Source organism: Siphateles boraxobius, unplaced genomic scaffold (genome assembly GCF_051911475.1).
Source record: "Siphateles boraxobius isolate OS27281-9 unplaced genomic scaffold, OSU_SipBor_1 77, whole genome shotgun sequence".
In the NCBI taxonomy this organism is placed as follows: Eukaryota; Metazoa; Chordata; class Actinopteri; order Cypriniformes; family Leuciscidae; genus Siphateles; species Siphateles boraxobius.
Genome location: NW_027509205.1, coordinates 2,516,396 through 2,529,155, shown reverse-complemented (window position 1 = coordinate 2,529,155; position 12,760 = coordinate 2,516,396). Strand labels below are relative to the sequence as shown.

The 12,760-nt window shown below is 39.7% G+C and overlaps 1 long non-coding RNA gene across 1 annotated transcript; it reads left to right on the top strand.

Annotated features, from left to right (window-relative positions):
- The first annotated feature begins 779 nt into the window (after nucleotides 1-779).
- On the top strand, nucleotides 780-1,066 carry LOC143725877 (uncharacterized). Its single transcript, XR_013198352.1, has 2 exons — nucleotides 780-911; nucleotides 998-1,066. It is a non-coding gene; the product is annotated as an uncharacterized LOC143725877 (long non-coding RNA).
- The last annotated feature ends 11,694 nt before the right edge of the window (nucleotides 1,067-12,760 follow it).

Sequence of the window (12,760 nt, the reverse complement as noted above, 5' to 3'; positions counted from 1 at the left end):
GATAAGTTAGAAAGAAAAGAAAGATTGGTTAGAAAGATTGGTTTTAATAAAAGAGAGATTAGTTAGAAAGAAAGATTAGTTAGAAAGAAAGAAATATTAGTTAGAAAGAAAGAAAGAAAGATAGAAAGAAAGATTAGTTAGAAAGAAAGATGGATTAGTTAGAAAGAAAGATGGATTAGTTAGAAAGAAAGATAGATTAGTTAGAAAGAAAGAAAGATTAGTTAGAAAGAAAGATGGATTAGTTAGAAAGAAAGATGGATTAGTTAGAAAGAAAGATAGATTAATTAGAAAAAAAGAAAGATGGATGGATTAGTTAGAAAGAAAGATGGATTAGTTAGAAAGAAAGATGGATTAGTTAGAAAGAAAGATAGATTAGTTAGAAAGAAAGAAAGATGGATGGATTACTTAGAAAGATGGATTAGTTAGAAAGAAAGAAAGATGGATTACTTAGAAAGAAAGAAAGATAGATTTGAAATAAAGAAAGATGGATTAGACAGAAAGAAAGGATGGATTAGTTAGAAAGAAAGAAAGATTAGTTAGAAATAAAGAAAGGATTAGTAGAAAGAAAGAAAGAAAGAAAGAAAGAAAGAAAGAAAGAAAAGAAAGAAGGATTAGTTAGAAAGAAAGAAAGATAAGATAGATAGATCAGTAAGAAAGAAAGAAAGAAAGAAAGAAAGAAAGAAAGAAAGAAAAAGAAAGATTAGTTAGAAAGAAAGAAAGAAAGATGGATTAGACAGAAAGAAAGAAAGATGGACTAGTTATAAAGAAGGATGGATTAGTCAGAAAGAAAGAAAGAAAAGATTAGTTAGTTAGAAAGAAAGAAAGATTAGGTAGAGAGAAAGAGAGAGAGAGAAAGAAAGAAAGATAGATTAGGTAGAAAGAAAGATTAGGTAGAAAAAAAGAAAGATTAGGTAGATAGAAAGAAAGAAAGAAAGAAAGAAAGAAAGAAAGAAAGAAAGAAAGAAAGAAAGAGTGGGTAGAAAGAAAGAAAGATTAGGTAGAAAGAGAAAGAAAGAAAGGAAGAAAGAAAGATTAGGTAGAAAGAGAAAGAAAGAAAAAGAAAGAAGGATTAGTTAGAAAGAAAGAAAGATGGATTAGACAGAAAGAAAGAAAGATGGATTAGTTAGAAAGAAGGATGGATTAGTTAGAAAGAAAGAAAGAAAGAAAGAAAGAAAGATTAGTTAGAAAGAAAGAAAGAAAAGATTAGTTAGAAAGAAAGAAAGAAAGATAGATTAGGTAGAAAGAAAGATTAGGTAGAGAGAAAGAAAGGAAGAAAGAGAGAAAGGAAGAAAGAAAGAGTGGGTAGAAAGAAAGAAAGATTAGGTAGAAAGAGAAAGAAAGAAAGAAAGAAAGAAAGAAAGAAAGAAAGAAAGAAAGAAAAAGAAAGAAGTATAAGTTAGAAAGAAAGAAAGATGGATTAGTTAGAAAGAAAGATTAGGTAGAAAGAAAGAAAGAAAGAAAGAAAGAAAGAAATAAAGAAAGAATAATGGATTAGTTAGAAAGAAAGAAAGATTAGTTAGAAAGAAAGAAAGATAAGATAGAAAGAAAGATAGATCAGTAAGAAAGAAAGAAAGATAGATTAGTTAGAAAGGAAGAAAGAAAGAAAGAAAGAAATACTGTGGAAATATTATTTTACTTATGTACATGCATGTAGTCTATGTTTACATTTTTTCCCCTCTAGTGGCCTATCCCTCCCCCCCTGCCCCAGAGGAGGTCTGTGCACACCACTTCCCCACATGCCAACAACAACACTTACAAATGTGCTCATGCTTGATCTAATTATGGAGAAGGTTGGCGTCCCTGGAAGGCCAAACTTTGACCATGTGTCCTGGAAGGATTCTAAAAGGTGGCCATAGGGCCCACCGTTAGAATTAAAAAAAAAATAAGCTGACGCACATCCAGGGAGCCTCTTCCGAAGATTTATCATCTCCTTAAAAAATGCGTACTCATCAGGATAAAGGGCGATTTGTGCCTGACCAAAAGTCGATGCTGTCTTGTGGTCATCAACCTAAGCAGAAGAGGAAAATACCAAAAACACCAGCAAAAAAAGGTAAAAGACTACTTTTTTTAGTGGTGTGTGTGTGTGTGTGTGGGGGGGGGGGGTCTTGTCTTACTTTGATCAGGCACTGTCCCTTTTTATTTAAAATGGGATTTTTCACTGCCTCAACCATTAGATTTTCCAGCACACCTTTCCGGTGGCCAGTTAGGCAGATGATGTACCCGGCAAGGAGCCCAAACAATTTTTTGATGTCCGGATTTGGGCTGGACCTTAGAACTTCTGAAAAACAAAGGAAAATTGTTGGTTGCACTCTAGTTTGGGGACCACTTCTAACTATTAATTATGACTTTTGCCTCAAACTCCAAATTTGCTGCATATTAATGTTAGTAAGGTAGAGTAAAAAAAGGCATTAATATGTGCTTTATAAGTAAGCAATAAGGTACGAGAGGCTGTGCTGTATCGTGAATAAGTCACGGCTGAAGGGCGTTGTTAGACACGACGTGAACCGGAGAAGAAATATGCAACTGACAGACGACTACAGGAACGGAAAACCCCTTAACTGTTAAAAGGACAAGATATCGCAGTGGACATTCAAACAGATTTTTGTATTACAAATATAAGACTGACCTGAAGGAAAATGCCTTCAGGCTTATGTCTACTGTAAATGCAGGTACACTTGCTTACTCGATCTCTCACAATTCTATACTAGCTTAAATGAACAATATCAATGAGATCAAACAAGTGTTTAAGTAGCTAAGGGTGGTTGCTAGGGGTGTTGTGTAGTGATACATAGAACCGTTGGGTGAAGCGGTCATGGCCGTGTTTTATTGTGAATCCAATCAGAATCAAGGATTGGAACTAAGCATTTTATAAGTACTAATAAATAGCCAATATGGTAATAGTAATATGCATGCTAATAAGATACTAGATAGAATTGGTCTAAACAATAAACTAAAGTGTTACCATCTTGACGTTGTACTGTGTATTGCACTATGTTTGTGTGTAACAATACTTCACTCATTCTCATTTTCCACATGCGGGTGACTTACCAAGCTCTTGAGGCAGGTAATTTCTTGACATTTCAAGGAACTTTTGTATCTGCTCCGGATCGATTATATTGGCTGTTGTGGAAAACAAAGCTGTCACAATGATATTTGGCTAATGGCAAATTCATTAACTGACACAGTATCGGTATAAAAAAATATATCATACCAGATTTTGCAGCACGGACCTTCTGCCGGTGCGGCGTAAGCTTACGACCAAGAGACTTAAAAAGGAGCTCAATTTGGAAAATAGCACTCTTTAAAAGCTTCTTGGTTGCCGTCACATCCTTTAGATTAGCTTTTTTTAAAAATTTTAAAAAAGAAAGAACACTTGAAACCCACATACATTGAGTGGACACTGCCAGCCCGGGGAGGTTTTCAGCCCATCTACAAAAAGAAGAAAGCAATTTGAAAATGATTATCACTGTACAAGTGGTTACTGGATAATAACTATGAACTGGGCTGTCAATAAACATTACAAACAATGTTAATTTACTGCATGTATTCAAAAGGAAATCCCTAGTTTAAAAAAAAAAACTAAATTAATTGCACACAGCCTCTTTCTACCAGACAGACCCCTGTAATGGTTATGTTTCATTTGTGGACACATGTTGAGTTTCCTTTGGTTCCTATGTTCCTTTCCTGGGTTTAGTTCATTGTAATCAGTTAACCAATGAGTAAACATTCACTTGTGTCTTGTTGTGCTGCTCACATCTCCACTGTACCGTTTTTTTGTTGTTGTTTTTTTTAAAGCCATGTCTAATAAGTGTTGTTACAGATTTGAATTTTATTGCACTCAAGTATTGGGCTGGCAAACAGCTAGTTTCGATTTATCACAGTTTCGGGACATTCATGTCTGCTGTGCTAATTGCTCGACCGGAGGCAACTGTCCTAACTCATATGATTGAAAGCATTATATCTATGTCGTGAACGCGCTGTCGCGGAAGCTTCTAGCTCTCGTGTTCAGCCTCCTCATATGAAGACCGACTCGGGTAAAGACAATGGACTCTACCTGTGCAACTTCACCGAGCAAGGACACCTGCAAGGCACTTAAGTAACTTTTTATAAACAAAACAAAAAGTCTAATTTTTCCCTCTTTCCTTTCACACTTCTATCTTACATACTCAACATGTGCTTCCAATAGATTCCTGTTGTCTCCCAACAACGCTCTTTCATCACACACAAATGGCAGCGCAATACTGCTTATCTTCATCCCATTTTCTCATCCTCACACACACACACCTCTTTCTCTTTCTTTGGGTCTATGGAATTATCAGTCAGCAGTCAATAAAGCGGACTTCATTCCAGCCTTTGCATTTCATTCTAACCTTAGTATCTTGGGCTTGACTGAGACCTGGATTCATCCAGAGGACTCAGTAACTCCCGCTGCTCTATCTAACAGCTTCTCCTTCTCTCACGGCCCTCGCCAGAATGGGAGGGGTGGGGGTACATGTCTTTTAATTTCTAACAATTGGAAATAGTTAACTCTCTCATCCCTATGCAATAACAACTCGTTTGAATATCATACACTTACAACTCCCACTAAGATCCATAATGTAGTCACATATATAATGTAGTCTTATATCACCCCCCAGGTCAACTGGGAAGTTTTGTTGAGGAGCTGGATGTGGTTATCTGAGGTTCTGCATGAACACCGGACCAAACTCAGGTAAGTGGAGAGGAAATGGAGCAAATCCAAAGAAACATCTGACCTGAGTATGTATCAATCCCTGCTCTCTTCCTTTTCTGTGGATATTAATAGATAGATTTATTGATAGATCAATACCACTTCCAATACATGATCACTTTTCAAGACCTTCAACTCTCTCCTCTGTCCACCTCCACCTTTCTCCTCTTTAACTGCTGATGATTTTGTTAACTTCTTCACCAACAAAACAACTACTATCAGCAGTCAGTTCTCTGCTCCACGCACACAGGAACCCAGACAAACCTCTGCCACGGCCAAAAACGTCCTCTCCTCCTCTCCACTAACCGAGGAAGTAGTATCTAATCTTCTTCTCTCCAGTCATCCAACCACCTGCCCTCTAGACCCTATTCCCTCACACCTCATACAAGCCATCTCTCAAACATTTCTAACAGCACTCACACACATCATCAACTCATCCCTCCACTCTGGCACTTTCCCTACAGCATTAGAGCAGGCTCGGGTAACCCCACTGCTTAAAAAAAACAACATTAAACACATCACTTTTAGAAAATTGCAGATCTGTCTCTCTCCTACCATTCATTGCGAAAACTATTGAACGTGTCGCTTTCCACCAAGTAACATCTTTCCTGTCTCTGAACAACCAGCTGGATGTCAAGCAATCTGGCTTCAAGAAAGGCCATTCAACCGAGACTGCACTACTGTCGTTCACAGAAGCCCTACGTTCCGCAAAAGCTGCTTCCAGATCTTCAGTTCTCATTCTCCTTGATCTGTCTGCTCCTTTGACTCTGTGAATCATCAGATCCTTATGTCCACCCTCGCATCACTGGGCATCACAGGTACTTCACTCTACTGGTTCGACTCCTATCTCACAGGTAGATCCTTCAGGGTCGCATGGAGAGGCGAGGTATCCAAAGCACATCGACTGACCACAGGGGTTCCCCAGGATTCAGTTCTTGGACCGCTCCTCTTCTCCATTTACACATCACATGGTTTCTCTTACCATTGCTATGCTGATGACACACAGCTCTTCCTCTCATTTCAACCAGATGATCCCACAGTAGCTGCACGGATCTCAAGCTGTTTGGCTGACATCTCGGCATGGATGAGGAGCATCACCTGCAGCTCAACCTGGCAAAGACAGAGCTTCTCGTCCTCCCTGTCAGTCCTTCTCTACAGCACGACTTCACTATCCAGCTAGATTCTTCCTCAATCACCCCATCAAGGTCGGTCAGAAATCTTGGAGTAATTTTTTATGACCAGCTGAACTTCACAGACCATATAACAATAACAGCTCGATCATGCAGATTTGCACTGCACAACATCAGGAAGATCAGGCCTAACTGAGCATGCAACACAACTTCTCGTCTAGGCTCTGGTCATATCTAGGCTTGATTACTGCAATGCTATTCTGGCTGGACTTCCATCATGTGCAACTAAACCTCTACAAATGATCCAGAATGCTGCAGCTCGTCTTGTCTTCAACGAGCCCAAAAGGGCTCACGTCACTCCTCTGTTCATCTCTCTGGACTGGCTGCCACTTGCTGCTCGCATCAAGTTCAAGGCATTGACGCTTGCTTACCGATCTATCACTGGGTCGGCTTCCTCCTACTTTCACTCGCTCCTACGAGTCTACGTCCCTACCAGAATCTTACGGCTCGTGGTACCATCACACAGAGCAAAAAAATCACTCTCCAGAACATTCTTATTCACAGTTCCATGCTGGTGGAATGATCTCCCTACAGCCATCCAGAATGCCGAATTCCTGACAACATTCAAAAGACAACTTAAAACTCACCTCTTTTGTGAGCACTTGACCTAAAAAAAAAACTTTTTCTCTCAATTATCCCTTGTCTGGCTTGAGCTTGTCTTATTTTGTAAGTCGCTTTGGATAAAAGTGTCTGCTAAATGACTAAATGTAAATGAACTGATTGTTAAAAGTACTAAATTGAAAGATCATACTGTTTTAACCAATTAAACCAAATGCTCTCATTACATATTACAATATTCTTTTGTCTGAAACAATGATTATGTGGACTGAAAATGTGTATAACTGTAATGAAATCATGGGATCCGGTTTTAAATGTACATCTTACTTGTGAAAAAAAAGCATCAAAGCGAATAAAAAAAAATATTATTGATAAAAGACATACATACTCTTTCATTTTTTTGCTGTTCCACAGGTATTTTAAATCCATGGAAGGGGTGTTGGGAGCAGCAACGTATAACAGAAAGTTTCTCACATGCGCAACTTTTTGCTTTGAGTTATCTTGTTGCTTCTTTTTGTCAGATGTAATACATTCATACCAAGTATGAAGTACTCTTTCTGTAAAAACAATATGAGAACAGTAAGGTAAGTTAAATAAATAAATAAATAAATAAAGTAAGATAAGGTTATGTATAATTTATACATACCATAAACTGGAGTTTTTTCGTTGCAGACCACCCGCTGGTGTGCTCTACGGGTGGCCTGCACCTCCTCCAACATTTTTAAACGTCTTTTTATTGATTTAGTTTGGTTTTTATGTTTGATTATTTCTTTTGTCAAAACACTGCAATTTTTGCAGTGTTTTGTTTGTCCTCCAGGTGGGTTAATCAAACCCTCATCCTGTGCACTGTCCTGGCCTTCACTATCTGAGTGAAGGCCAGGACAGTGCACAGAAATGTCAGGGTTGCTATGGCTCATTTTTTTTAATTCGGCAATAATTTCTCTTCTTTTGGATTTTTTTATTGCGCCAGCTCGTTCCTTCCCCTAAAAACAAGAAAAAAGCCATTGTTATTCACTGTGCATTTATTAGTTGTTCTCTATTAGTCAATGTGTATTAATTTCCAAAAATTTGGAAGCACCCTAGGCAGAGTGGAGACAATATCAACATCAATCCTTAATTTTGTAAGACTTATACAACACACACACACACACACACACAAAAAAAATTCTTAAAAAAAAAATGTATTAGCGCTTTGAATCAATAAAATAGAAATAATAATAATAATTGCTAAAATAATTAGACAATGAATTAAAATGTAATGAATTGCAATACGGGTTAAGCGTAACATTATTACAGATTCTACAAAACGAGTATAACTACTACCGGCCGTCAGCTACTGAGGTAAACACAGTGTAGTAATGGCGACCTTTTATAGCCGTTGTTTACAAGAGCTACCCAAACTATAAATTTCAGATGTGCACCATATTGCTAAACGGATGTCCAGTGCCCTGAGTACTCCGTTAGACAAAGGATTTAAGTTTTTAACCTCCTCATTTATTCATAATTACGAAGATATGTAAGTTAGTATACTGTATGTAGCTTTTGCTAATGGCAACTGATACAGCATTAGCTAAGTTAGTTTAGACTTGTATGCTATCAGTAGTTTAGCCTTTTATTTTAGCTCGCAGACAACACCGGAATCGCCCTGGGTTTGAAATGGCGTCGGCCCCCTTCAATTATATCTTCAGGCGTGTATGCACCAGTGTCAGACATTCCCAATGATATTAGTAATTTTTGGTCGAACATGTGAAATATCTGAGAGAGCAAGACAAAAGGGACTGCAGTATGCATTCGAGGGATATATCCACGACATAATATGCAACCGATTAGAGAATAATTTCATAAAAATTGAAGCTAAAGCCTATAGTCCCAGTGCGAGCAGCAGCACCTCATACACTGACCATTCAAATGGAAAACACACAAATTGAGGAACAGCAATGTTCGTGCACAGCAGGGTAATGTGAAATGTGAAACTAATCTAATAATTATAAATCAAACTGTTTATCCAGAAATATGGTGGAATAACACTAACACCGGGAGAGCCGCAACCGGATTGGTTTTACAGTTACTCAGTCACTTAGTAGGCCGTTGATTAACAAAATGCTGAAATATATTTTAAAGTATGTCAGTGAGCCTCCGTCTTGTCTTTAAACATCTTATTTTACATTAAAACATGCAATATGAACAAAGAACCGTTATTATTTCCAACTTCCAAGGAATTTGTGTTTTTGTTAATCCTGTCGACATTTAGTTGTGAATGGGGTCTCCCACACTGCTGATCCACGCCCATCATTTCTCCCCTTGGCTTTTAGATTTTCGGGAAGGAAAAAAATTCCACTCCCCCATCCAAACTTTTAGGATACCGGGTATCAGATTTGCACAATCCATACGCACAACGCTTCGGCAAGTTTCCCTCGCTCGAAAGCTTGCCAGACCTCCCATGCCCAGTTACGGTTGCTAAGACACGATTGGCCAGTGGCGGTTTTCGGGCGTGGCTTAGCGAAGGGTCAATTATCACGTCTAATGTTTCGGACCCATATCGCCTTGACTGGATAATCCTTTGGGAAGTGGTGGAAACTTACCCCAGAGTTAATTTTCCCCCGACACAGAGCAGATTGGCACACTGCTGTTCAGATGTTCCCGTTTCTGATATTTCAGCATTCGTGAAACCGCCCTCTAACAGTGTCACGGTGGACAGTGTTCTGAACGTTGTTTTAGCAATGTTTAAAGGTTTTTATTCAACACAGTGGCTAGACTAACAAATAAACACATCACCTGAGCAAAATATTTCGTTACCATTTAGTAGTAATGATTTCATGAATTTCTGCACTGAGAAAATAGAAAGCATCAGAAACAAAATTGTAAATGTACAATCTTTGAAGCCGTCTTATGATTCAGCCTCAATTATCGCCCCTCAAGAACAACAACTCATGCGCTTTACAACAATAGGACAAGAAGAGCTAAATAAACTTATCATTGCATCTAAACCAACAACATGTTTATTAGATCCAATACCCACTAAACTACTGAAAGAAGTGTTACCTGTAGTGGAAGAGCCTCTTCTCAATACTATTAGCTTGTCTTTATCTTTAGGTCATGTTCCAAGAACGTTCAAGCTGGCAGTTATTAAACCTCTCATTTAGAAACCACAATTAGATCCAAATGAATTAGCAAATTACATACCCATTTCAAATCTTCCATTTATGTACAAAATACTAGAAAAAGTTGTGTCAGCTCAAATTTGCTATTTCTTGTAAGAAAATGATATCTTTAAAAACATTTAGACCGCATCATAGCACAGAAACTGTGCTCGTTAAAATTACAAATGATTTCGACAACACATCATAAAATAGTCTCAGATTGACTACAGAATTGCAATGGAGTTCAGGGACTGGCATTAAGCTGGCTTAGATCATACCTATCAGACCATTATCATTTTGTCTATTTAAATGGGGAAAAATCGAAGATAACATCAGTTCATTATGGAGTGCCGCAAGGATCTGTGTTAGGCCCTCTGCTATTTCTCAACTTGATAATATTATGAGAAAACATGGAATTAGTTTCCACTGTTATACTGATGACACTCAATTATATATTTCATCACGCATGTTAAAGATATAAAATATTGGATGACGTGTAATTTTCTTCTATTAAATTCAGATAAAACAGAGGTATTACTGTCAGGATCTGGGTTGTTTCTCTCTTCTCTCTAACTCTATCACACACACTCATCTCCCTCACACACCAGCACACACACACTTACATGTTTGCACTCTGACATCACCTGTTGATCATCTCAATCAGCTCTCGCACTGAGTTGCAGAGACACCTGTTTCTTTTCTTGTCTAATTACCCTGTCTACTTTAGGTGTTTGTTTTCTCTGTTCTGTGTCGGATTATTATGTGTGTTACGCGCTGCGTTATGCTCTCTTCTCTTGTCAGCATATCTTCACTTTTGTCTTGGGAAGCAGCGTTCATCTCAGTGCTACCTGTGTCCTGTCATCTGCTGTGGTGAGCCTCGACTAACCAACTCTGCTCGACCAGCTTTCTACTAGGACGAGTCCCTACTGTCCAAGAGAATCTTCTGCTTTGAGGAATGCAGGAATGGGAATGGGAATCTGGAGGAATTATCTGCTGCCAGACATGCGGTGGAGAGTTTGGTTGCCCAGGTGAATGATTTATCTGCTCGTCTTCTTCAGGTGCACCAAGAGTCACCAGCAGTTCATAGTCATTTTTCTCCTCCAGAACCTCGTGTGAACAATCCCCCATGCTATGCCGGTGAGTCGACTTGAGTGTCGAGCCTTTTTGACTCAGTGTGAGGTAGTGTTTTCCCTGCAACCACAGACTTACGTGAGTGATCGCGCCCGTATCGCTTTTGTGATTTCGTTACTGACTGGGCGTGCGCGTGAGTGGGGAACCTCCGCTTGGAAAGCAGGGACACCCTACTACAGTCGCTTTGATCTCTTCAAGGAGGAGATGATTAAGGTCTTCGATCAGTCGGTTTTTGGACACGAGGCTTCTGACCACCATTCTTCAGGGGAAAAGAACTGCAGCCGATTTCGCCATTGAATTTCGCACCCTGTTCACCACATGCGAGTGGAATGAGCCTGCCTTGGTCGCTTGTTTCCTGGAGGGTCTGAATTTTTAAATTTGGAGGAGGAGATTTATGCTTGTGATTCACCTGACCAGCTCGACCAGCTCATAGAGCTGGCGATTCGTCTTGACAAATGCTTACGTGTTAGAGCAACCACCGCTACACCTAGTGAGCCATCTACTTCTGCTGCTTCCAGACCAGATCCCGAGCCCATACAGTTGGGTAGCATTCGCCTCCAGGCTGAAGAGAAACAATGTTGCATCACCAACAGACTGTGTCTTTACTGTGGCGCGGCTGGCCACTTTGCCGCTTCATGTCCGTTAAAAGCCAGAGCTCGCCAGTAGACAGAGGAGTACTGGCGAGCTCTACTGTGACGTCCTCTCCATCCAAGTCCCGCACCATCCTGCCCGCGGTTCTTCGTTGGGCTGGTTCTTCCGTTTAATGTTCTGCACTAATCGATTCAGGGGCTGAAGGGAATTTTATTGATGAGAGATGGGCTCGGGAACATAACATTCCTCTAGTGGACTTGAACAAAAGTACCACTATCTTCGTCCTAGATGGTAGTATTTTGTCTAAGATTCACTGTCTCTCCAGTCGGGTGAGTCTAATTATCTCTGGAAACCACCAAGAGACTATTTCTTTTCTCATTTTTCAGTCTCCCTATACCCCCATTGTGTTAGGACATCCCTGGATAGTCCAACATAACTATCATATTGACTGGGTCAAGAATACTATGTTGTCTTGGAGTCTTTCATGTCATGTAAATTGTTTAGTTTCTGCGATGATTCCTGTGGTTTCTTCTGTTTCTGTGTTTCAGGAGGAGCCTGGAGATCTGTCTGGAGTCCTGGAGGAGTACCACGATTTGCGAGCGGTTTTCAGCCGTTCCCAGGCCGTTCTCTTACCACCTCACCGCCCTTACGATTGTAGCATTGATCTCCATCCTGGCACCACGCCACCCCGCGGTAGATTATATTCTCTCTCTGCGCCCGAACGGGAGGCTCTAGAAAGATACCTCTCTTGACGCTGGGATTATTGTCCCGTCCTCCTCTCCTGCCAGTGCTAGGTTCTTTGTGAAGAAGGATGGCTCGTTGCGTCCCTGCATTGATTATCGGGGGCTGACAAGAATTGCTACCCTGCATTGATTATCGGGTAACGGTCAAGAATTGCTACCCCTTGCCCCTTATGTCATCGGCTTTCGAAATCTAGCAGGGCACAAAAGTCTTCACAAAGCTAGAGCTACGTAACGCATACCATCTTGTTCGTATTAAAGGGATAGTTCACCCAAAAATGAAAATTCTGTCAGCATTTACTCACTCTCATGTTGTTCCAACCTTGTAAGACAAACACGAATTAAGGTATTTTTGATGAAATCTGAGAGCTGGATCACTCCATACTAGTCCATAGGCTTCTTCAGGGATTGAAACTTGCCAGCCCCGAAAAGTTATTAAAGACATCGTTAAAATAGTCCAAGTGACTACAGTGGCTCAATATAAAGTTTATCAAGCGACGAGAATACTTTTTGTGCGCAAAAACAAACAAAAATAACGATTTTATTTCAACTATTCATTCTTTCTCTTTGGGCCTCTAGTCAGTTAAACTAGTATGATTGCATAGAGCAATGTCACACGTAGGCTCACTATTGGCCGACGCTGGTCATGTGGGTGATGCGTGTGATGTACAACAACAGTAG